This window comes from Canis lupus, chromosome 34 (assembly GCF_048164855.1).
Source record: "Canis lupus baileyi chromosome 34, mCanLup2.hap1, whole genome shotgun sequence".
NCBI lineage: Eukaryota > Metazoa > Chordata > Mammalia > Carnivora > Canidae > Canis > Canis lupus.
Genome location: NC_132871.1, coordinates 6,299,754 through 6,323,928, shown reverse-complemented (window position 1 = coordinate 6,323,928; position 24,175 = coordinate 6,299,754). Strand labels below are relative to the sequence as shown.

General features: G+C 36.4%; 1 long non-coding RNA gene across 1 annotated transcript; it reads right to left on the bottom strand.

Moving 5' to 3' along the window:
• Positions 1-13,503: 13,503 nt before the first annotated feature.
• On the bottom strand, positions 13,504-23,056 carry LOC140624322 (uncharacterized). Its single transcript, XR_012023810.1, has 3 exons — positions 23,005-23,056; positions 22,813-22,895; positions 13,504-15,967 (listed from the first exon to the last, which is right to left on the bottom strand). It is a non-coding gene; the product is annotated as an uncharacterized lncRNA (long non-coding RNA).
• Positions 23,057-24,175: the final 1,119 nt, after the last annotated feature.

Sequence of the window (24,175 nt, the reverse complement as noted above, 5' to 3'; positions counted from 1 at the left end):
AACAGACGTTAAAACCTACTGTCAATCATTTATCAATGAAATGGTGCATAACTGGCACATTATGAAGAGACGGACCAGTGAAATTAAATAGAAATTGTAGAAATAAACACATAGAACTTCAGTAGGTATATGCATCTCTCTCTCTCTCTCTCTCTTTCTCTCTCTGTTTCTCTCTCTCTCCAAATCCCTTGATGAAACTAAAAATATGCCTTTTTTCTAACTCTTCTCCTCCTCTGCTTGGAGTCACTATCCTGACAAGGGGGCCTTGATTTTATTCCTTGCTTCTGGATTTTGAATTCACCCTATACCAGTACTATTCAACACAATGTATTGATCGAAGAGATCTGAGATCTGCACTAATAGAGGAGCAAATGAGCATTTGAAATATGTCTAGGAACTTACTTCAAAATTGCTTTAAAAAATGAAAATTAAAAAATGTAAGATTCTATTTATATATTTGAGAGAATAAGAGAGAGAGAGAGAGAGAGAGAGCAGGAGGAGGGGCAGAGGGAGAAGGAGAAGCAGACTCCCTGCAGGGAGCCTGACCTGGGGCTCCATCACCAGGACCACCAGGACCTGAGACCACAACCTGAGCTGAAAGCAGATGATTAACCCGACTGAGCCACCCAAGTGCCCCCAAATTGCTTTACATTTTAATTAATTTATATTTAAATAGCTACATGAATCCTGCAGAACTCTACTGGGGGATCCAGCTTTATACTCGAAGCTCCTGGTTAGTTCACACCAGTGTCTGCATGGTACCTGCGGGCTGAGTTTTGTTTTTCCAGCCCACGTTAATTCTGTTACAGATATTTGGCAGGTAGGCGGGTTACACCCTCCATCAGCTCCATCTCGGTGCACAACCAGCGAGGAGAACTACAGCTGCGATAGCTGCTTCTAGGGTGGCTTTTCTCTCTGCCAGGCATCAGCTGGTTTACTTTTAACCATTCAGGCTTGCAAAAATTCACTCTTATGTATAGAAGACTCACAGTATTGTTTTTATATAATAGTAAAAAGCCAAGGCAGGAATAAGCATATTTATTCACTTGCTTTAAGAAGACTATAGGTTTCTTACAGTAATATTTTCAGCTGTTTTTATAGAGAAATTTGTCTTTGAGGCAACACAGGCAGCCGATGGTTTACATACGTACAGCTCTCAAAGGCAGAATGTCAGATGGGGGGCCCAACAGCAATAATGAGGAGAACAGAATTTTGAAAAAGAGTTTCTATTCATCTAAACTTTGTTCAAGTCAGAGCTTCAAAGACTGCTTTGGGCAAAATCAAGTAAAATAGCAGTATGTTGGCATGGAAAGAGCTAGTGCTGAGGTCCATAGATCACTAATTTGACTTCTGACTCTTCTGTTCCCTTCAGTTGTATGAGGAAAGTGGCTCAACTTCTCAGCATCAGATATGTGGCAAAAAGGGAAGAAGGATCGTATTGTGTAAGTGTGTTTGGGAGATGGAGCGAGCTCATGTAAATAAATGGTCAACAAAGGTGAATTTCCCTCTACCTACATCTCTTCCCACACTATCACTACCCCAAACAGGTTGGGTCGAGTTAAGAATGTGAGGGAGAAGGTTCTAGAAGCCACTCAATCCAATACCCTCTCTTTATAAATGAGGAAATTGAGTGTGGTACGTGCATAGACCAAAGTGATACCAGCAGCAGACTCTAAGAAAGGAGATGGTATCACACCTGCTGCACGCTCTGTGCCACCACCTTTGAAATCAGTACTCACTGCTGAAGACTACGAAATGCAAACCCTCAAATCCATGTTTTGAGTTCTCCTTTCTTACACTGTGATTTTCGATATTTTATTTTTTTTCCTCCTTTATTAAAAGTATTACTGGAGCAGTTAAAGTTTCTCTGTGGGAGCCAATGATTTCAGTTACTTAAATTAAAAATAACTACTTCAACATTATTTTATCTAGTAGATAAGTTCTTTGCTATCCGCACTCAGAATTATCTACCACTTTCTTCTAATGTGGTGCTCTGGCCTAGCCTGGGTTTTAATGCACACAAATAGCTTTCACCTTGTTTTTTGTTTTGTTTTGTTTTCAGAACTCTGGGTGAACCTCTTTTGCTTCATTGTCTTTTCTCTAGGTGATCGTAAGACCCAGCATGGAGCCGTTTGCTTGTGAAAGAGCACCTGTGCAATCACACAGCAGAGACAGCACTTTAGTCATGTCACTTATGAGAGTTAGTATTTTATAGCACAGGGTGAAAATACAGCATCGAGGAATAGATCAAGTATTTGCTTCAGGGAAAACTCCACAAAGTAGTACAGTTTAGGGATTTGTTTTGCTCGGAGTTTATTACACTTTTGACTTACAGCAGCTATAAAACCCATTTCCTTTTTTCTTCCTGTTTCCTGATTTGGGTATTTGAGTTTACATAAGTAAACACATAGAAAACTTGTGTGTGTGTGTGTGTGTGTGTGTGTGTGTGTCAGGTTAATTTTCTCATACAGAATTTTGGACCTTAGCTACAACTTAACCTAATGGGAAATCATTTTCGGTATGGTGTTCAGATATAATAGAGCCTAAGAGAAAGACAAATTAAAGACTCATGATTTTTCTTTTTATTATGAAGCAATAAAACCTAATTACTGTGCATAGAATATGACAAACATAATATATAACTAATATTTTACCTAATTTTGGAAGAGAGCCACGGTCTTGTATTTTCTCATTTTTACTACTCACAGAAATGAATCCAGAATTAGAGAATATGGACACAATTGAAACTAAGACACAAAATATTTTTAAAAATCTAGTCTAATGTATTTAATTTCTCTTGAGTGAAGTTGGTTATGAGAAATATTTTTGTTATATATACCACTTTTACAACCTGATGGGTTGTCTTTTAAGATTTCTTCCATTTTATTTCAAGATAGGAAGGAGATTAAGGAAAAAGAATATTGCTCAGTGGTGTCAATCTGGAGATGAACACCCCTAGGAGGCATATGACACGGGTAGTTTTGTCATCATCCATTATTAAGGACTTCACACTTGTAGACATTACCAACACTATGCTTTATTTTTCAGGGAGTCATCTGGCTTCCCCATCCTTCACTTCAGATATTATTTCCCTGACAGTTTCTCTTATTCACTTTGATTTTCAGGCTCTCTCCCTTTCCTGTCAGCTCACACCTAGCCCATATTTATACGTTATTTATTTATCCATCCATCCATCTTATTCAGGAAGAACTCATAAGATGATAAGGTTAGTATTAATCATAAAGGGGAAAAGATGCCCAAAGAAGGATTTCATTCACAGCGTGGCATTTTTGCCTCTTTATTTTTCCTTTAAAGATGATATTTGGGAAAAACTTCCAAGATGAAACTCCCCTGAACAACAGCTTCCTAAGTGAAGTTATTTTATAGCTGATTTTCTCCCTTTACAATATTATGCTTTGGTGCAATATTTCTGGGCACTTAACCTCTCACTCCTCAACAGGAATCTCTTTCTTTATTGAGAGTAACAAAGCCAGGAGAGGAAGCAGGTGTTCAGAGCTTCAGCGGTCACAACTGGGGGTAAAAAAAAAAAAGAAAGAAAGAAAGAAAATCTTTATCCCTTCTCTATCTAGAGCATAAGCTTTTTAAAAATTTGCCTCTCTAGGTATTATATTGTCAGGTTCATTCAATTTGCTTAACTGTGAGTGCATGCTACCAACTTGTCAGAAAATTTCTGCAATATCCTGTTTTTTCTTGTTCTTGCTAATGAGAGGGAAGCCCTAGGCAGCATACTCCTTTGGCATAGCTCATGCCCTGACCCAGGGGTAATGGGCCTAACTAGAATAAGGACAAAGGGGGCTCCCAGGAGCTTTATCATTAGTCCTTTATAATCATAGTCTGTAGTAATTCACGGATCGGTAATCAAGAAGTCTAATTTTGAAACAAGTTATTTTAATAATATGAGCTAGTTATAAAACCATAATGTATAAATTAACTTGTAATACCATAGGTCCACTACTTTTTATTTCCTAATTGAATGTAAAGTGATCCAAAATGATGTATAGAAATAATTAAACTTTCTAAAGTGATAAATTAGTGAAATTAACTTGTTAATTATTGTGCGACATTGAAATATTAGAAGTCCCCATTCAGATAGAAGAAAATATTGGAGAAATTAAGTGATGATATCGTTTATTTTTCTCCTATGTTATATCTCTTTTTAGAGTTCTAAGATCTATATTTTAAAACTCTAAAATGAAAACTTGGTGACTTCCTTTCATTCAAAGTCAATTCAATATGCTTTCTACAATCAAGCACAGAAATGTTTCTTAAATCAAGTTGCATTTCACATGTCATTTTAAAAACACCTTAAGTCGCAAAAAATAAATAAATAAAAACACCGTAAGTTGCTAACACCCTGTGAAAGGGAAAATGGACATTGTCATATATTGTCATGAGGGTGTAAATTGGTAGAGCCTCTGTGAAGAGCAACCTAGCAATATATATTAATATGTAAAAAGCAGGTAAAATTTGACTTATAAATTCCACTTCTAGGTACTTATTTATCCTCCACATATATAGGTTAATGTACAAAATGATTCCTGCACAATGATATGCATTGGAGCATTCTTATAATACTGAAGATTAGAAAAAACCCAAATGTCACCAATAGAAAAGTGATAAACTATGTTTGCTATATCCATGCTGTAGAAGGACATAGAGGTGTTAAAATAATGAACAATACTAAAAAATGATAAAATTATTAAAACGTTAATACTAACAGCTATTGAAGAGTTAATTTATCAATTTCATTGCATCCTCATGATATCTCTATGATGTATATATTATTTTTAATCTCATTTTATAGGTTAAGAAGCTGAGGTGTGGAGAGGTTTCCTATAGTGACAAAGGTAGAATGTAATGAGGCCAGAATAGAAACCTAGGGTGTTTGTATTCTGTGTTACACCATATAAACAACTATAAAGGTTTATAGAGTATCCACTCATTTGTAAAAGAAATCTACATTTAAAAAGAGAGGGAAAAATAAAAAATAAAAAATAAAAAAATAAAAAGAGAGGGAGAGGGGGAGTTTACATCCCTAACTTATCTCTAGAATATAATTCTTTAAAATTATGCCTAGGTATTTTATTGTTTGTTAATGCCCACAGCCTTTCATCATTCAAGCAAAAGTAAGTATTTTTCAATGAAGATTAGGGTTTTATGTCATACATTACAGAGCATGCGATGCACTCAGCAATATGGTAGACTGTAGGCATGTGTAGCTCTTGAGCGCTTACTGTATGTCTTTTCTGAATTGAAATATAAATTTTGAAGATTTAATACAAAAAACTAAAATATCTTATTAGTAACTTTATTCATTACATGTTGAAATAATATTTTTATTATTTATTGGGTTAAACAAAATACATTATTAAAATTCACCTATTTGTTTTTACTTTTTACAATGTAGATATTAAAATAATTAAAATTACTCACATTAGGGGGTTCCTGGGTCGCTCAGTTGGTTGAGAGCTGGACTCTTGGGTTTGGCTCAGGTCATGATCTCAGGATTATGGGATCAAGCCCCACATGGGTCAATAAATGAATGGATCTCAAAAAAAATTACAGTATATTTCTATTTGATATGAATGATCTGATTCGTTCAGGTTTCATTGTATTTCACTTGCTTCCCCTTCTGCATTATTTTTCTAGAATGGTGGTTATAAACATTTGATGTACATTAGAATCACCTGAGAAACATTTCAAATACACCTGAGCCTCAGTAAGAAGTCCTGAATTAGTTGTTTTGGGCTGGGTTCCAGCATCATATTTATTTTTTATTCCCCACCACCACCTCCCCCCCCCCCCCGTTTTTAAAGTTTTTGCAGTCTAATAATGAAGCCAGAGTAGAGAATTCCTGCATTAAGCTTATGAGCCTAATGTGATTGTAAAGGAACTTAATTTTTCAAAAGGCATTTTTTTTCCAACATTATTTTAGAAGTTAAAGTTTGCACTTTCTTAAGTAGGTAGGGATTTTTATTGTGTAGGGCAATACCAAAATAGAAGGCAGAGGAAATGTTCAATTAGAGGAATATTCAGAATTTTTTGACTTTGTGCTTAAATTTGTCTGATGGCTACTAGAACAAAGAAACCTTATCCATATTGCCATTTGTCCTCCAAACATGGCCAAGTAAAACATTTAAGGCACTTCAAATAAAGCAAATAGAAGTTGCAAATCTGTTTATAACAGTCAAAACTAAATGTGTCCAACAGTACTCTTTCAAAGATGAAATCTTTACAAATCATAAAATAGAATTTTCTGGCCCCAAATATTCCCAGTGCCATATAAGTGGACTGTGTAAACATACTAATAGAATCATTCGTGCCCTTTCAGATAAGCCCCAATTTTGTAAAATGCCACTAAAAGATCGATTCTAATACATCACAGTATTCCATAGAGCCAATATTCAGCCTCTCAATTTTTCTATCATTTTTCATAATTAATTTGTTGCCTTCTCTGCCACAATCTGCTCCATATCTTGACTCCCAGTATTTATTGGATGTAGTGATACTGCTGATTAAAAAAAAAAAAAAACACAACAAGGAAGACAAATCGTGACTTCTAAAATTATCTATTTTCAGGAAGGAAGAAATTACTTGTAAAATCTGGGGTTTTTTTTTCTGGATTCTCTGGTTATTAACTAAATAATTGTTTTATGTTTGTAAGATGCTAGAAACTTAGTCCACAGGACTCAAGGTTTTATTAGCATTTAAGCCTTAACCTATCAGAAAGTTACCTCTATATGATTTAATTTTTCTCCAAACTACTGAAATCCTTGTATCAGTTGATAGTGACAAGCTGGAATATAAAGTCATTAAGGGCAAGCAAGCACCTGTCTGCCCTGTTTACTACCTCTTCCCAGCATCCAGTAAAATGACTAACATAGGCATTTTTTAATAAAAGAAATAGAAATTGATGTCTGAATACATTGAAGTACAATATAACTCCATCATGATAAAATTTCTCAATAATGGAGTGAAGTTGTAATTCAGTCACTCTGAATTTAGCACTCTTACTGATTCTTTTTTTGACTCCTAATTTTTTTTTAAATAACTACTTCAAATATTTAGAAATATTTTTAAACTAATTTTTAAATGTTTTCCAATACTTTCAAAATGAAAATACTTTGTTTTTGAATTTGGAGAAATTTTTGAGCTTTAATTTAAGCTTGGTCTACCAATATTCTTCCAATTTTCAGTGGCAAAGTGGCAGCTCTTTACCGCTTTGAAAAAGATACAATTACTGTAACTTTCAAACAAATGGTAGTGACATATATTAGCCACCTTCCAGAGGTTGGGTGATTGGAACTGAGTGTGACCTAATGTTCTGTGAGAGGACCTTGAGTTAAAGCAAGTGAACTGAGCTCTAATCAGTGTAGCAGCCTTTTATAACAGGAGCAGCCTCGCACTGAGCCTCTCTGGCTGATGGTTTAGACTCCCATGCTATGTAATCTGTCTCCTTTGCTCTTGCTTAATTACCTAGAGATTAGAACTCATCAGCTAATATGCAAATACAAATTCTAAAATGAATACTCTTATTTAACAGCAACAAAAAACTTTTAAAGAGCGATTTTTAACTATGAAAATCTAGTGTATGTCATTATAGTGGTCAAGACTTATTATCTTTCAGGCACTATGCATGGATAATTTCATCTAATCTTCCCATTATGATAAAAGTACTAGTATTTTTTACCTTTACTAGGTAAAAGAACTGCAGGTTGGAGAGGGTATGACACTTGTTCCATGTCCTGCAGTTAGTGTTAGAGGTGAAATTTAATCACCCAAAATACCTGACTTATCACATACATTCTAAACATTATAAAATGTTTCTAAATGTATAATATGCATAGCATGGGATTTAAGGCAATGTATGGGGTAGAAAAACTTTTTAAAAAGTTACTTATTGAAATGTGTATTTTTGAAGGTTTGACATTCGGAGTGCCTGTGTGGCTCAGTTGGTTGAGCTTTGGACTCTTGGTTTTGGCTCCGGTCATGAGCTCAGGGCCATGAGATCGAGTCCCATGTCTGGCTCTGTGCTCAGTACTGAGTCTGCTTGAGACCCTCTCCTTCTCCTTCTCCTTCTCCCCCTCCCCTGCTTGCACTCTCTCTCATTCTCTCCCTCAAATAAATGAATAGAATCTTTAAAAATTTAACTTTTAATCAAATCTGTGATTTCAAAATAGATTTGCATGGAATGAGGCTAAAGTAGTTAGCACAGTAGGCAACCTACATAGGCCACATGAATTTTATGGTGGTGCTCAGGCATACTTATAAAAATATTTAGTAGTTAAGTTTTTTAGGACATAAGTATAACATGGATTGTTTGATCACTAAGATTCTCGTATACTGAATTTTTCTGTTATTATGGCATTTTTTTTGGTTATGCACTTACATATCATTTAAATATGCAAAATACTAATTATAAATTGCAGTTGAGATTATTTACTCTTTGATTTTCTTTTCTCTTGAGCCTATCATGAATCAGTGGTTTAAAATAAGACTTTTAAAACATAATGCTAAAGAATGGTGATTGTGATGAAATCAGTCACATGCATTTGAAATGGTATGAAGACCAAGTTGATGAATTACCTGAAACTCCTGATTATTGTAAAAACACCAGCTGCAAAGCAAACAAAAGTATCATGCAAATATGGTGCAAAAATATCCCATTAATAATTTAAAATTTGGACTTCAGTGGACTGACAAGGACTGTAAACTTCTTCCTTTAGGAACAGAGTGTTTGGGGACACTAACATTCTGACAAGAAAATATTCTATCTCAAATATTAGTTTTGAAATGCACAAAGACTACTCTGGAAAGTACTGGCTTTTTAAAAGCAAAGCAGGATGCTACTCAAGTAACTCAAAAACACCAGCACAGGGTGGAAAGAGATGAAATCGCAAAATTTGCAGAAGCCTTGTGTATAGTGGTTGGTTCAACTGCCAAGGTTCAATTGTTCAAGTGATTGGTGAGACACCAATTACTGTTTGGCTGCCAGTCAAGTGATGCTGTCTGGGACAAAGCAAGAGAAAAAAATTCTGATGGGGCAACTCTGTCAAATACAATAATTTATCAAACAATGACAGATATGGCCCAGATGTAAAGCAGCATTTATTATCCTTAGCACAGAAAAGTACATAATATTCCCTGGAGACTCTAAGATGAATTCCCCGATATTAGCATCTCAACTGATCTTTTGTCAGATAGATCTGAAAAAAGGATCCTGAGGACATTGTTTGGCCAGTCTTTGTTAACTCTTACAACTGGAGAAGAGCTTTTAATATTACTGATAACTTCAAGATAAACAGGAATACGCAAGTGACGTGAATACTGGGCTATGCACAGATGGTGCTAAGGCAGTGGTATCCAATAAGAAAAATTTGTTCCATGTATTCAAGCTGTTGTACTGGAAAGAAGATCTACTCACTATTTCATGCGTGAGGAAAGCTTTCACCATCAGAGACGGTTTTAAAATTTTAAGGAAAGAAGCTAACCAGGCTATAAAGACTGTCAGCCACATTAAGGCCAAGCAGATCGAAGTCTCCATTTCTTTCTCGCCTTAGAGAAAATATTCACGTGGATTGCAAACAATTACTGTTTTCTGCAGTAACTTGAAGAAAAACTTCACGTCTTTGGTGATAAAATGTACACACTGAGTAAAAGCATATGCATAATTTGGATCAGCTTTGCAAATCAGCATATTAATGATATATTTTCACTCCTTTGAATAAACTAAACTTATCTTTCAAGGCAAGCGAACTTTATTATTCCAGATGAAATTGAAAATGAATGTGATACTTGCAGATCTGAATCTTTGGGACACATACCCTGATTTGAGTGAGCTAGATTATTATATTGGTGTGAATAAACCTTGTAAACAATTCGTCGAAAGAAGTAACTGAAAATATTCTGGAAATGATGAATATTCACTTGATAAATATCTCCATAAATACTTGGCCAGGGAGAATGACTAGTGAGTGGAGAAGCTCTACATTTTTCATTATCCTTGACGTATTTCATATTAAAATACATTCTGCAAATGGTTTCTTCCAAACGTTCATTGAGCTAATGTTACTTACGGAATTTTTTTGCACTTGTGATCTATGCAAATGGTTCAGATTATGTCTTCTTTAGGATATTTGGAGTGATTATTTTGGGCTTTTTATCTATAACCTACCTAATTTTTTTTTTTGTGAAATTTTCAGAGACACTTGAAAAATGATGATTCTCCTCTTTGTAGAGTATGGAACTCATGATGTAACTATTAAATAAAATTTATTAATGATATTATTCTTGTTCTCTGTATATCCATTTTACTTTTATCTACTCGTCCTTTCAGAGATTGAGAAAGCTATAGTAGTTTCCTACTACTTTTCTGGGTTTTGGTTGGTTTTTGTTTTTTTTGTTTTTTGGGTTTTTTTTTTTTTGGTCTTTTTAGTTTTGCCTAAGATACTTTGATACTAAATTATTCAGCATTTTAGTGTTACAATTATACTTTCATCATAGACTCTAGCCATCTTTATAACAAGTTAAAATTATTTTTTAAAAAAGATTTTATTTATTTACTTATTTGAAAGAGAAAGTGAGCAAGAGACAGCACGAGTGAGGGTGGGGGGGGAGCAGAGGGAGAGAGAGAGAAGCAGACTCCTTGCTCAGCAGGGAGCCTGATGCAAGCTCCATCCTGAGACAACTGGGATCATGACCTGAGCTGAAGGCAGAGGCTTAACCGACAGAGCCACCCAGGCACCCCTTCTTCCTGTTTCTTTGTTTCGTTTTCCTTTTATTATATTATCTGAGATATCTTTCATTTATTTTCTTCTCTGGTAATTTTAAGTCGTAAAGCTTGCATTCAGACAACCAACCATCAAATTTTTTTTTGAAAACATCTTTAAAAGTTTATTTTCTACATTACTAGCTTCAAAAATTAATTAGCTGTGCTTGTGATCCCATGGCATCCCATCTTCTCAGACTAGAGATGCTATTTCTTTCCCTCCTTTTGAAAAATTGTACTCCCTTCACATGTGCAATTCTTAGCTTTTAAGTATGTTCAGATCTCAGCCATAAAAATAATGCTTTTTCCTTGACCACACATCTTCCCCCTTCAATTGTTTCATCTCCTCCTTACTACCAAACTTCTCTAAAGAAGTGCTGAGGGACACCTGGATGGCTTAGGGCTCAGGGCATGATCCTGGGGCCCTGGGATCGAGTCCCACATCAGGCTCCCTGCAGGGAGCTTGCTCCTCCCTCTGCCTGTGTCTCTGCCTCTCTCTGTCTCTCACAAATAAATAAATAAAGTCTTAAAAAATGCTGATACCAGCTGTACTCGTTTCTCACATCCCTGGACTCCTACCAAATCATTCCCCCAATGTATCCCCTACCTCTCGAGGACTGCTTATCCGTCCCTGACTCTTTTATAAGGTCATATTCCTCCACTAGGCCTTCGTTTGCCATGGTTCCTCAAAGCTTGGTCCTATATCCCTTTCCTCCTCTCTCTGGGACATCCATGGTGAGTTTTAAAAGACAGTATATGCAGCAGATAATTTGCACATATCTCTAGTTCCAGGTCTCCCCTCTGAGACTTAAGATCTGTACTGCAACTGCCCTCTTGACATCTCTAGGTATGTCAAGGATATTAAAATCAATGTGTTTATAACTGAATTCCTGATTTTTCTCCCTGAATCAACTTCCACTCTCATCTCCTGGACACTGAGAACTGTGATAAAGCCAAGTGAGTGATGGGAAAAGTGGCAAGAAGCAAGACTGGAGTGGTTGACCTGGGACCTGATCATGACTTGGCATGGAGATCATGGCAAAGACTTTAGATTTTACTTTGAAACGCAAAACCATTAGACTTTTGAACAGGGAAGCAATAAGATTTGTATTTAATGAATTCCTCATTAATGGAGAGAATAAACAAGAGGGGGAGGGGAGACTAGTTAAAAGTCTATTGCAAAGGTTTAGGTGACAGATAAGGAGGCCTTATAAGAGTATGGTAGCAGGGAAGAGACTAGATGTGATCAGATTCTAATATTTTTTCAAGGTAAAGTAAATAATATTTGTAGATTGGTTCAATGTAGAATATAAGATAAAGAGATGAGTCCAGGACATCTCCTGGGTTTTTGGTGTCACTCTCTGATGAAGGGAACTTTGGGACAAGGGCAGAGGTGGGAAGGAACTGGAATCAATAATTGGGTGTACAGCCTGATGGTATGAGATGCTCATTAGGCATCAGGAGAAGATGCTGACTAGACAATGGGATTTTACAAGTTGAGTTCAGAGGGATGCCTGGGTAGCTCCATGGTTGAGCGTCTGCCTTTGGCTCAGGTTGTGATCCTGGGGTCCTGGGTTTGAGTCCCACATCCAGCTCCCCGCAGGGAGCCTGCTTCTCCCTCTGCCTTTGTCTCTGCCTCTCTCCGTGTGTCTCTCATGAATAAATAAACAAAATCTTGAAAAACAAACAAAAACAAATTGAGTTCAGAGTAGAGGTCAGAGTTGCAGATACAAATTTGGAAGTCATCAGTGTATAGATGATCTTGAAAACTATCCTGGGTGTTAGGAATAGGGCCTTGGTTGCCTGGGATTGACTACAAGCACTGAGGAAGTTTTTTCAGATTCACTAGGGACCTTATTTAGTGGCTCTCATTAAAGAACTATAGAGCACAGAGGCAGGTGAATGTACCTGTGGTAAACTGGACATGGGCTTTTGTACCATAGGAATTTCTGGAACCACAGCAGGTCTGTCAGCAACAGACCTTGCTGCTCTCTTAAAGGACATTTTCCAAGGCTTACTTCAGGCATCCTCTGCTTATGAAGTCATTTCGGTCACTACTGGTCCTACTTAAACCCTGCAGAACTCCCTCTTGTACCCTATAAATGCCCCAATGTATCAATTATTCCATTTTTATCCCGTTCATTTTTTATATGTCTTTCTTTTCCATGAGATTTTGAGCTGATGGAGGGCTAGGGTACTATGTCTAATTAATAGCAATGCCCCTCCACAGTTCCAGGTACATAAAAGATACTTAATAAAATTTCAATCATAAAATTAATAATATTCGGGGTGATATTTAAAATCTCCAGCAGGCATAGTGAACAAGAAATGACCAATCTGAACAGATGTTCCATTGATCATAAAGGCACCATATTACTGCATATTAAATGAATATCAATTCATCAAAGTTTGCTTTATTTCCATTGCATAACTCCCTCCTTCATTATGTTGATCTTTGCGGACCTGATAAAATAGCATATGACCAAATGATATTATAGTTAAATACATAGTTCTTTTCAAAACTCCATTTTCTGAAATAGCTCTTGGCTATGCTTCTACCATGTTAAGTTCTACAGCGAGGTCTTATCAGAGCTTTGGATGAACATATCTTCCAAATGACTTAAAAGAGAATTACCTTTTTTACCTTCTGAAGTGATGGTTTTGACACTCCCCATGTAGTTCTACATTATACGAAGTACTGACACACCAGCTGGATTGCTGAGAAGAGTGAAATTATAAGCTTTTTATTGAAGGATTATTTATATGGCAGCCAGCACTACGTCAACCCTTATTAAACATTAAGTAAAACTCTACTAACCGCCAATTTATGTCTCCCATTATGCAAGGCAAGAATCCAACCTACAAGACCCAAGCAGCCATGGATGCAGGTAACAAAAGAGCCAACCTTCTTAAAGAAGATGTTTGTTTTTGATTTAGTGAGACTTGTTCTGTGGATACTTAACAAAGGTTGAGTTGAAACAAAAGCAAAGCAATGTATGGTGATATTTTCTGTGGTCCCCAAAGAAAGGCGTATATAGATACGGGGTTTAGCCATCATATGATGAGACCGTGCCTTTTCGAATTTCAGCCTCTAGGACCACAAATCATCTCAAACACTACTTAATCTGTGGAAAGTATTTACAACAGCCAATGCCCCCTAGAATAAAAGAGAGCATTTAATGTGGCAGACCATGATGGAAGGGAGGCAATAAAAGAGAAAGCACAGCTTGAACTGCAGTATAACTGGGTGACTTACACCTCCCTGCTGAAGGCAGCAGACTTGCAGTTACGAAACTGCTAATCTGTTCTACTGTTTTTTAATCAGATGTTGGCATTATCTGCCACTAATTGCTTTTTCATTTCCACTTGTAATTATTCCATTGCATGTTTGTAGTGAGAAGCTGAAAATGAGGCAGATCACTGAGAAAGAATTAATTGTTAATGAATAATCATCAGTAGGAAGCCAATTTCATTATCTTCAAAGAGGTAGCCAGAGATTAACCACTAGCTGTGGTTCTCCTACTTTCTGTGCATGACTGTAAAGTAATCACAAATAATCACGCCCTCCAACTTCATCAATTATTTTCTATTATGTGGATTGATACCCATTTTTGTCTTTGTTGTTTAATGATAATGGCAGTATTCATGCTGGGGAGTGCTAATTGGAAGGTGTTACATTCAGTGGGCTCTAGGCCTAATTATTAGAGCATCTTCTTCATTAGCACATGATCCTACAAGGGTTGCATGGTGGGAGTTACTAATTTTTCCAAGTTACAAGAATATCATATTAGGAAACTTTTGCATGTCTTTATGCCAAGTGACACAGAGAAAATCCTATATCTGGTCAAAGTTGTGTAGCTGCCAGCAAGGACTTTCTGTTTAAATAAAATAGGATGTTTTAACCTGAGATGAGTCTTTGAACATAAAGCCTGCTCTGCCCTAGGAGCTAGGTCTGCCCAGAACTATAAATAAGCTTTGGCTTCTGCTTTGTTTCTGACGTTTGCCAACGCTCATTCTTCAGAAGGGCTCACACAAGCTCCCTGGGATTTTTGCAGCTCTCGGTGGATTTTTGCCAGATATTAATAGAAACATTATGAGATGAGTTTGAAAGTCAGGATGGAAGGGCTCTACTGTTTGCTGCCTTGGTGGTCAGGTGATGTCTCTGCATACAGACTTAGGGAGAAAGTAAATAGATAGGCTTACTTCACATTTGCAGAGGGCTGCACGTCTTCTCGAAGCTCTTTCACATGCACTGGCTCACAGTGTCCTCTAACTGAGCAGTAAGATCTGTTGCTGGTGGACTTGCTATGGCCCCAGAAACTCCTATGGCACAAAATGCCACGTTCAGCTTGGAGCAGGTACACTTACCTGCCTCCCTTCCCATAATGCTCTGCAGTTTTTAATGAGTGACTAAAGAGGCTGCGCAGTAATCAGAAAGACCTCCCTTGGTAAATTATTTGAAGGCAACTGAGGCCCTATTTCTAAGTAGACGCACAGCAAAAGAAAGGTATAACATACAGCAAGCTCAGGCACGTTGGACTATAGAGCATGTCTTTGACACATCTCTAGGAAAGACCTTGCCAAAGAGATAGAAAAACTGGGTATGGGTTTTGGTATTGGTCTTACTCATTTTGTTAGCCATGTGAACTCATGTACATTGTTTTATCTCTGGGGACTTCAGTTTCTCTCATTAGGTTGTTATAAAGTTGAACCAGTTATGATACGTAGTGTTAAACTTGGGGCCTGGCATCTAATCAGTGCTCATCTTAGGAGCAGATCATGAAGAACTTTAAATGTCTCAGTAATAGGTTGTTTTCTGGAAATGAAAGTTTCTGAGAATGTTAGGCAAATAACCCCAAGTTAATCCAACAGGCAAATCCCGGAAAGTCACTGACTTAGCACAACAAGGTTTATTTCTTGCTCATGAAAAGTCTGCTGGGAGGTGGTCACGTCCTTCCTCTAGTTGAAGATTCAGGTGTCCTCCATCTGATGATACTGTCCTCTGAAGACACGGCATCCCAGATAATCAAGGAAGAGAAAGAGAAACGGCCAGAGGCCTATTGGCTCTCATGTGTCATCAGCAGAAGCGATATGTTGTGTCAACTCATATTCCCATACGTCGGAATACAGTCACAAGTTTCCAATCTAGTGTCTCGGAAATGTGGTCCTTCTGTGTGCCTGGGAAGAAGACACGGTGTGGTAAACACAGCACTCTGCATTGTGTCTACTATGGTTTTCAAAGAGTCAAATAATCAGGAAATTGATTTTAGAAAGACTATGATGAGAGTATGTGGAGATGGTGGGGAGCAGGGAAAAGACTAGAATTCAGGCTGCACTCTAAGAGAGAATTATAATTACAGAAGGGAAGAGATAATGGGAGCTTGAGAATAGTTTGAAACTGTTCAGAAATATCAGAGAAGAGAAAGGAGTCAAAAAAGATAAAATTTCAAGCTTAAACAGTGGTTCTCTGAAGACATATTAGCAATGAATGAGGAGACTAGATGTAGAGAATGAGAAAGGAAAGCATAGCAGGTGGTTTTCAAAACAGACTAGATTATATAGCTGGATGCCACTGTTACAACCAGGGAAGAAAGACCATAGTGAAGAGGAAAATACATCTTTGAGAGATCTGGACACTCCAACATCTGGGAAAAGGATTCAAATATGTTTTAATATTCATTGGTAGAGTCACTGGTGAAGAGGTAACGGACCTTCAGGCAGGTAAAAAGTGTCTCTGAATTGCTCGGTGAAAATCCTACTCAGAACTTTTCTTTTTAATAAAGTAAAACAATTATTCTTTTACACAATGACCTTTACTCAGGCACAAAATAACTTACCTTCCAAGGATAACAATACTAGGTTGTTGGTTTTTCTATTATTAAATCAAGTTGGGAAAGACAGGTGAGAAGTGGTGCAAAGGGGATAGAATGCACACAGATATACCCACATTTTCACAGTATTTGTAATATTAAATGCAAAACAAATTACCACAGGTTGAACAGGTTTTTCTAACTTATTAATAGGTGGCATTATTTTGGCCCTTGGACATTGACCCATTCCTAGGTGACAAATAGTAAACTGATGCTATGGCGTGAAATGCTTGCTTTTGAATAAGTCATAACTAAGACCCTTTGTTCATATACCTTATTTGCCTGACTTGCCGCTTGTCTGGCTTATTTTACTTACACCAGGCATTTCATAGGCCATTGACCATGCATTTCAAGATCCTGGTCTTATTATAATATAGGCATTAGAGTTGGGTTGCTGATACTTGGCCACTCTCAGCCACTTGACTAATGCCTTTCTTTGATGAGCAATCCATTCTACTTTCCTATCTCCAACCTTACTATTCCACTCAACCATGACAACCAAAGTGCCATTGTTGCAAAGTTAGAAGCCAAAGATTTTATATTTTTTTTATTTCTCTTGCATGGGACAAGATGGAGGTAGGACAACAGAGGCAGTTACCAAACTTTAGTAGCAACTCATTGCATGAGAAGCTACACAAGAGAATATGCATTCCTTAAAAGCAAACATGAGCACTTTGAGTAAAAAGGTATCCTGTACATAGGATGTACGGAATGCACCACCCCTAAAAGATATTCTCTTCAAGATAGAGTAGAAATCAAATCTAATATGCTTTATTGGTATTTAATATTTTTATGATGATAATATTACTATAAATTTGAACACTGTGGCATTTTAGTCATTAATTTAGGTGTTTGGTATTCTAAGGATATGAAAAAAAGTTTCAACTCATGCCTATTATTTCTTAATGGCAACCCTATTTCAGAGTGCTTCAAGGATGAGCAAGAGAAATCTAAAACAGAGATTGTAGAGTGCTCTGACTATTTTTAAGGATAAAGGTTGTTTAAAAACTAAATGGTATGATAAAATACTATGAAATATGCTGAGATTTTAGTACTGAACTTCAGGGTAAAAAATCACTAATTACACTGCTTTTTAAGAAGACATTAGGGGTAAAACTAGGTGGGACTAGCTACAACATATAAAAATAAATCTTGACACAATGAAGGAAACCCCAAATGTCCTTAGGAGTGTTCATTCTGTCAATCAACTCAGCTATCATTAATTCTTACGAATGAGATCTTTCTGGCAACTTGATACATTCGCGGTATTTTATGCAAGAGATGAGAGCTAATTATATAACACCAGGCTCACATCCTCTACACTGCCATGGGAAGAACTAGGTTCTGAATCAAACATAAAGATTAGCAGAGTCTCAGGAATGAAGCCGTAACAGAGACGGTCCTCAAGTGAAAACTTTACCCCTACAATGCTATTCTCCCATTTTGTCATCTCATATCAATTTTAATACCTTATGTCTCATCAGAGAGCAGTTATACTCTGACATGTTCTCTCCTGGTGCAAGATGGCAGCTACTAAAATATAAATCACTGCAGAGAATTGCTGGATTTAGAGCCAATTCTTCTAATCGAAAACAACAGCAATGTTAATTTCAGCTTGAGAATGATGGCTTTTGTATGGTGATATAATGGTACAGACTATAATGGTGTCAACTACCGCAATAAAATATGCTTCAAATGGGCTACCTTTTTTACATTTAGACTAGGGTGACTTCTGTCACATTTCTTTTTTTGGCATGGAAACTGACAATCTATTAAATAAATATTAATCCCTAGCAGTCTTCAAAGCAGGCTCAACCATATCAGGATTTTAAATAACTTCATTAATTGCTTAACTACCTTTCCCCTAAATTCCTAAGGGATCCTTTGATGCTAGTCACTCTAATGAATTACCAAGTGATTCATGACTTCAACCTGTTATCATGCAAAATACATTTCCAGTTGGAAATCTTTACAGATGAATTTGCCAGAAAGTAAGTAACCACTCCAGACTTTAAAGAGGACAAATTCCATTTATGCAGTATATGAAAAAACATGATCTGGCTATTTTTTTTTTTTGACATTAGTACTCTACAAAGGTATAATGTGTCCAAAAGTTCAATTTGAGCAATACGTGATCAAATGAGGAGTTCTATTTAAATGACAAAGACCGAATGGGATTATTTGTAGATGAATTACCCATGACCCTAACAGTAGCTATTGCTAGTACTTACTTTCCTGTAAGCTTTCCTATCACTTCTCTCCTCCTAAAGCAGTCACATGCAGAATGTTTTCCACCAACCTAGATAAAATACATTTGAGAAGGTAACTATTTTTCAAAGGACAAGAGGAAATGATTTTTAGAAATCTATTTTTCAAAACCTGTGTTTCTGTCCTCATGCATTTGAATAATCAAGCACTGAGTATTCTCTTTTTGCAATGAAACGTATTTTTATCATGTATACATGGACGTAATTGCTTAAAGTACTGTGGAGCTAATAAGGAGAACCATTCCAGGAGAGGCCTTTTTGGCAGCCTTCCATTCTCCGCTGCATTCTAGACCAGCTCCCCTAGCAGGGTACAGAGTCACCACTCAAAGATTTCCTTTTGAGTCTGCCTGTGTCCAATTACCCATTTCCAGTGCTCTAAAAGCCTACATAGGGAAGATGGGCTAAAAGAAAGTATATCTTCCTTTTAACCGTCTTTTATAGGAAGATACCTGAGAGTCTGAGGCTTTACTAGAAATTAAAATTTCTCTTTCCTGGAAGGATCATCGAGGGGTGATTGCTTAGCTCAAACGACCCTCTCTCAGTACTTTCAGCTTCAGTAGCTGGTGCCTTTGGTTCTCAAGCCTTTCTGGGGTTCTGTGTTATGAATCAATTCACTTTCCTGGGACCTACAGGTTTCAATTTTCCATGTGCCCAACATTTGTTTACATTGGCTTCTCTTTTTCTTCCTCTTGTCTTTGTGAATAATGATGTTGCTTTACTATAACTTGAGGAATGTTAAGATAGAGCAGTGGTAGCCATTTGTTCAGTCTGCCGTGTTAACTGAATATTGACAGTTGTCAAGCCTCCTCTTTTCACCAGGGGTCTGGGGAATCAACAAACAGTAGGACTAATTTAAGCAGGAAGTATTTCCCTATATATGACTGACACATCAGTCTATATGATCTAAAACATCTATATGACTATATGATCTATATGACTGAAACATCTAAATTGCTTTTTCTATATTTCAGCCACAGGGATACTACAGAATTACCCCAGAGACCGGTATCTGCATGGCTCAGTAGGGCAAGTATTTGACCTCAGCTTAAGTCATGATCTCAGGGTCCTGGGATCCAGTCCTGAGATCCTGGCTCCCTGCTCAGTAGGGAGTCTGCTTGTCCCTTTCTCTGTCCACCCACCATTCCTCTTCCTGCTTTCTCTCTCTCTCTCTCTCTCTCTCTCTCTCTCTCTCATAAATAAATAAACAAGCAAACAAACAAATAATAAAATCTTAAAAAAAAAAAAAAAAGAATTACCTTGGAAAGCTACCACCTAGGAAAAGAAGGGAAAGAAGCTGCTAATGGATAGGATTAGGGGCTGCCAATCCCACCTCCTCACCTAAAATCAAACGAGTTCCATTTTTACTTGCTTCAGATATCATATTTTGTAAAGGATTTGAATTAAACAAAGAGTTTCAAAGGTACAAAATGCTTGAGCTCAGTTAAAGTCAAGTTACAGTTAAATGTAGACTCTCCAGATCTCTTGAGAATGAGTGGCTGAGTTTTGAGAACTGATGCTATATCACCATTTATATGCCAATATATATATATATATATATTTTTTCGCTATCACATATGTATGGGTTCTAGAGTGGGCTTTTTCAATCAGTGCATAATCCCATTCCTGGTAAAGGCTCTTCGTTGTATCTTTTTTTTTTTTTCTTTGTATCTTAAGGAGATTTCAAATTGGACACAAAGTGGAGGCAGAGTTTTTCAGATCACACAGCTGCCCTAATGTGTGGCTTTCATTGTTTCCTCCTTTCGGTTCTTTCTCTTGTCTTCATCACTGGTAAACTTATTAAGAAATTCATTCTTTTGCATTAACTGTCTGGCATCTTCAAATATGACGGTCAAATAATTCTTTTATCCCATATGGTAAACTATGAATTAGCTCTTATTCCCTATAATCATCAGGTAGCTTTTTAATATATATATTTTTTTCAGTGCTCATTTAAATACCAAAGAATTTTTGGGATTTAATTTTTAAAAAAATTTTCTGGGTACAGAGTGGTTTTAAAACTTGGTATTTTCAGAAATCTGGATTTTTTTCTTATCAAACAATAATTGATGATATGGGAAAATAATTGATATAGGTTCTCTATTTCATAAAGAATGAATCCAGATGTAGATAAATACCTAATTTATTTCATAAAGCAGTAAATCTCCCATGCCCTTCTTACGTATGTTGAGTGTTGCCGTTGAAAAAATAAAGAGTTGCTACTCATAAGCAAGTTCTTTGTCCCTCTCTGGCTGACTTCAGAGCCCACCTGCATCTGTGAAATTTGAAAGGGAAGGAATTCATTTCTGATTTAATTGTTTGCTAGCTCTCTTGAATCACATGTTTATAATACATAATTTCTCAAATACAGAAAACCTATTAGTGGATACATCCCATTTTTTGAAAAGCCCAGTATATGAAATGGTTGCAAGCCACTCAGCTTTTATAAAAGAAGACCTATAGGTTTTGGAATATGACCACATTTTGAATTATTAGAGACTCAAGACATGAATTAAGTTTTGCTCTGGTATTCTCTTCATGTATGTATATACTCTAGGGGAGAAGTACATATACCAAGTGACCATGTTCATAATTGCTATAATACGGTCAAGTGATACTTATTATTTTTCTACTCCAAAGCATACAAGCTACAGATAAAAATTATACATATTGAAAAAAAGATGCTTCCGAACAAGCAGGGTATTTATTTGACATTTTATAACAAATTTTGCCTATGGGTTCCTAATTCCTAGATTACCTTACTTTTCTAAAACAAATACTGATAGAGGTTCTAGAATGTGTGTTATTTTCCCCCCCAGACACCATGATGAATTCCTCCATGAGTAAAGAACTTTGCCTTGCTGCCAGGTGAGCCTTGATCAGATAACACTGATGTTTTTGCTCGTACTATAACCATTCCCTGTGCTATATCAGAGTCATTACTGACTCAAAGTAAACACATATTTTCAGTTTCCTTCCTTTTGCTTTTTATATTTGGTACAGAGGATATGGATTTTTTTTTTCAGATAACATATATTAATAGAGTAAATCTTTTACTGGAACACAAAGCACTATTTTCTTAACTGGATAGCATAAATTTAAAAAAGAAAAGAAAAACACTAAGAATCTTTCAGTTACCAGGAAAGTATGCAAGTGCAGTAAACCTAAAATGAGTCAGTTTGAACTATACCACAAGTCATGTTTATAGCCAATTCCAAAATACAATTCAAGTTCTGATTACAACACTCTTGTATAGTTCTGGTAACATCATTTGTGGCTTCACCTGAGCACATTAACGTTTACAACCAACCCGTGACAGTTGAGGAAAGCCATACATTCTGGTTTTCATGGTTTATGTTTTTGTGTTACTTTTGCAACTATTGTGGCCTCACCACTCAGAAAAGGCACTCATTCATTCACCCCCTAGACAACTTGTAGCTTAAGTGTTCTAACATCTGGGTAACTAAACATTTTGAAGGATAAATTACCTTTTCTCATAAATTTTTATAAGGACTAAGTTTAATACATATTTTAGAAATAAAGGGAATAATGTCAAACAGATTAAAGATTAATTTTTATTTTTAAATGAATTTTCTTTATGTAACTCTTTTTTATTATTTTTTAACGTACTGTATATTACATTCCCATATTTATTTTATAACTTAAAGTTTGCACCTTTTGACCTCCTTCACCCATTTCACACCTCCCTACTTCACCTCCACATTACTTGGAATAAGACTTTATCATCCGTTCTAATAATATAGATGTTGCTAAAGGATTTGACAGAAAATATTAAAAAACAGAATGACTTTTGAAACTACATTATTAGATGAGCAAGTTCAGGATGCAGACTCTTTAGGCATTTAGCAATTATTGATGAAGTACTCACCTAATTCATAGGATTTTCCAAGGTACTTGAGTACTTCCAATAACTAAGCAGAACTTCTGTCTTCAAGACAGAAGGGGATGGTACTAGATAACAGAAAACAATGTGAATATAAACATAATTATAAACACAAAGATACAGAGAAAGGAAATAAAGTCATTTAAGTTGGATAAAGAAAAAAGAGGGCAACTTTACAAGAAGACAAAACTTGATTCCACCAGATCTCAGATATGTGGCTGATTTCTTTCATGAGGACAAAAAGGAGGAGGAAGGAAATGAGTCTTTAACCACCATTTTTGCAATAAGAGCTTTTGCTTCCAATGTTCTTTGTATCCATATCTAATAGTAAAAATGTGCCCATAGACTTAGGACAAAAGTAACTTTTAAAGTAAGAAACTTAAAGGTTTTTAACATTATAAGAATTATAGTTCTGAAGATCAGAAACACTGATCTTTAAATAAAGGGGCCAGATATATCATATGACTAGCATTTTTATAGCATGACCAAATAATAACAGTAATAATAAAATGTATCCATCATCTTCCCTTCCAACATCCTCCCTCTCCAAAATTTCTTAGCTTTAATAATTGGAATTATCATCTACCAAGTTGCCTAAGTCAGAAGTATGGGCATAATTCCTGACTATTACCACTCTTTTAAGCTTCATGTCCAATCAGTCCTTGGATTTTATATGTTTACAAGAGTTTGCAGAATCCTTCACTTTTCTCCATTCCACTGCACCATGACTATTGGTCCCTTCCATTAATTTCACTGCTACTTTCTGTAGTCCTCCATACTGAAGCCAATGAAATTTTCGTGAGGAACAAATTCGAATGGATCATTCCCAGCTTAAAATCCTTCAATGGCTTCCCATCATTCTAAGGATAAAAACTTTAAATCCCTAGGATGCTTTACAAAGCCCAACTTAACCTGGACCCTATTTGCCTCTCCAGCTTCACCCTTTGCAATTTTATGTGCTCAAGCCATCTTCAACATTAGTGATGCTGGGCATGCTCTGTAGCGCCATTTGTGCCTGGATTTTCAAACCAACTGCCTTCTGCACAGAATGTATCTCTCTCCTATATTCCCACAACCCACTATTGCCTGCCCCTTCCAAAGTACTCATACTTACCCACTAGTCCTCAGTTTCCTTGGAATTTGCATTAAAAAACTTTCTTGACTCCTATCCTGAAGTCTCTTGCCTTTTACCAACCTCTCCCTATTTCCCCACCTTCTCAGGCCCTGACACCCTGGCAACCATTTTTCTACTCTCTGGTTTTATGGGTTCTTTTTTTCACTTTTTGATGTTGTGTGTGCTTTGTTTGTTTGTTTTTAAGTTTCCACATGTAAGTGAAACCATGCAGTA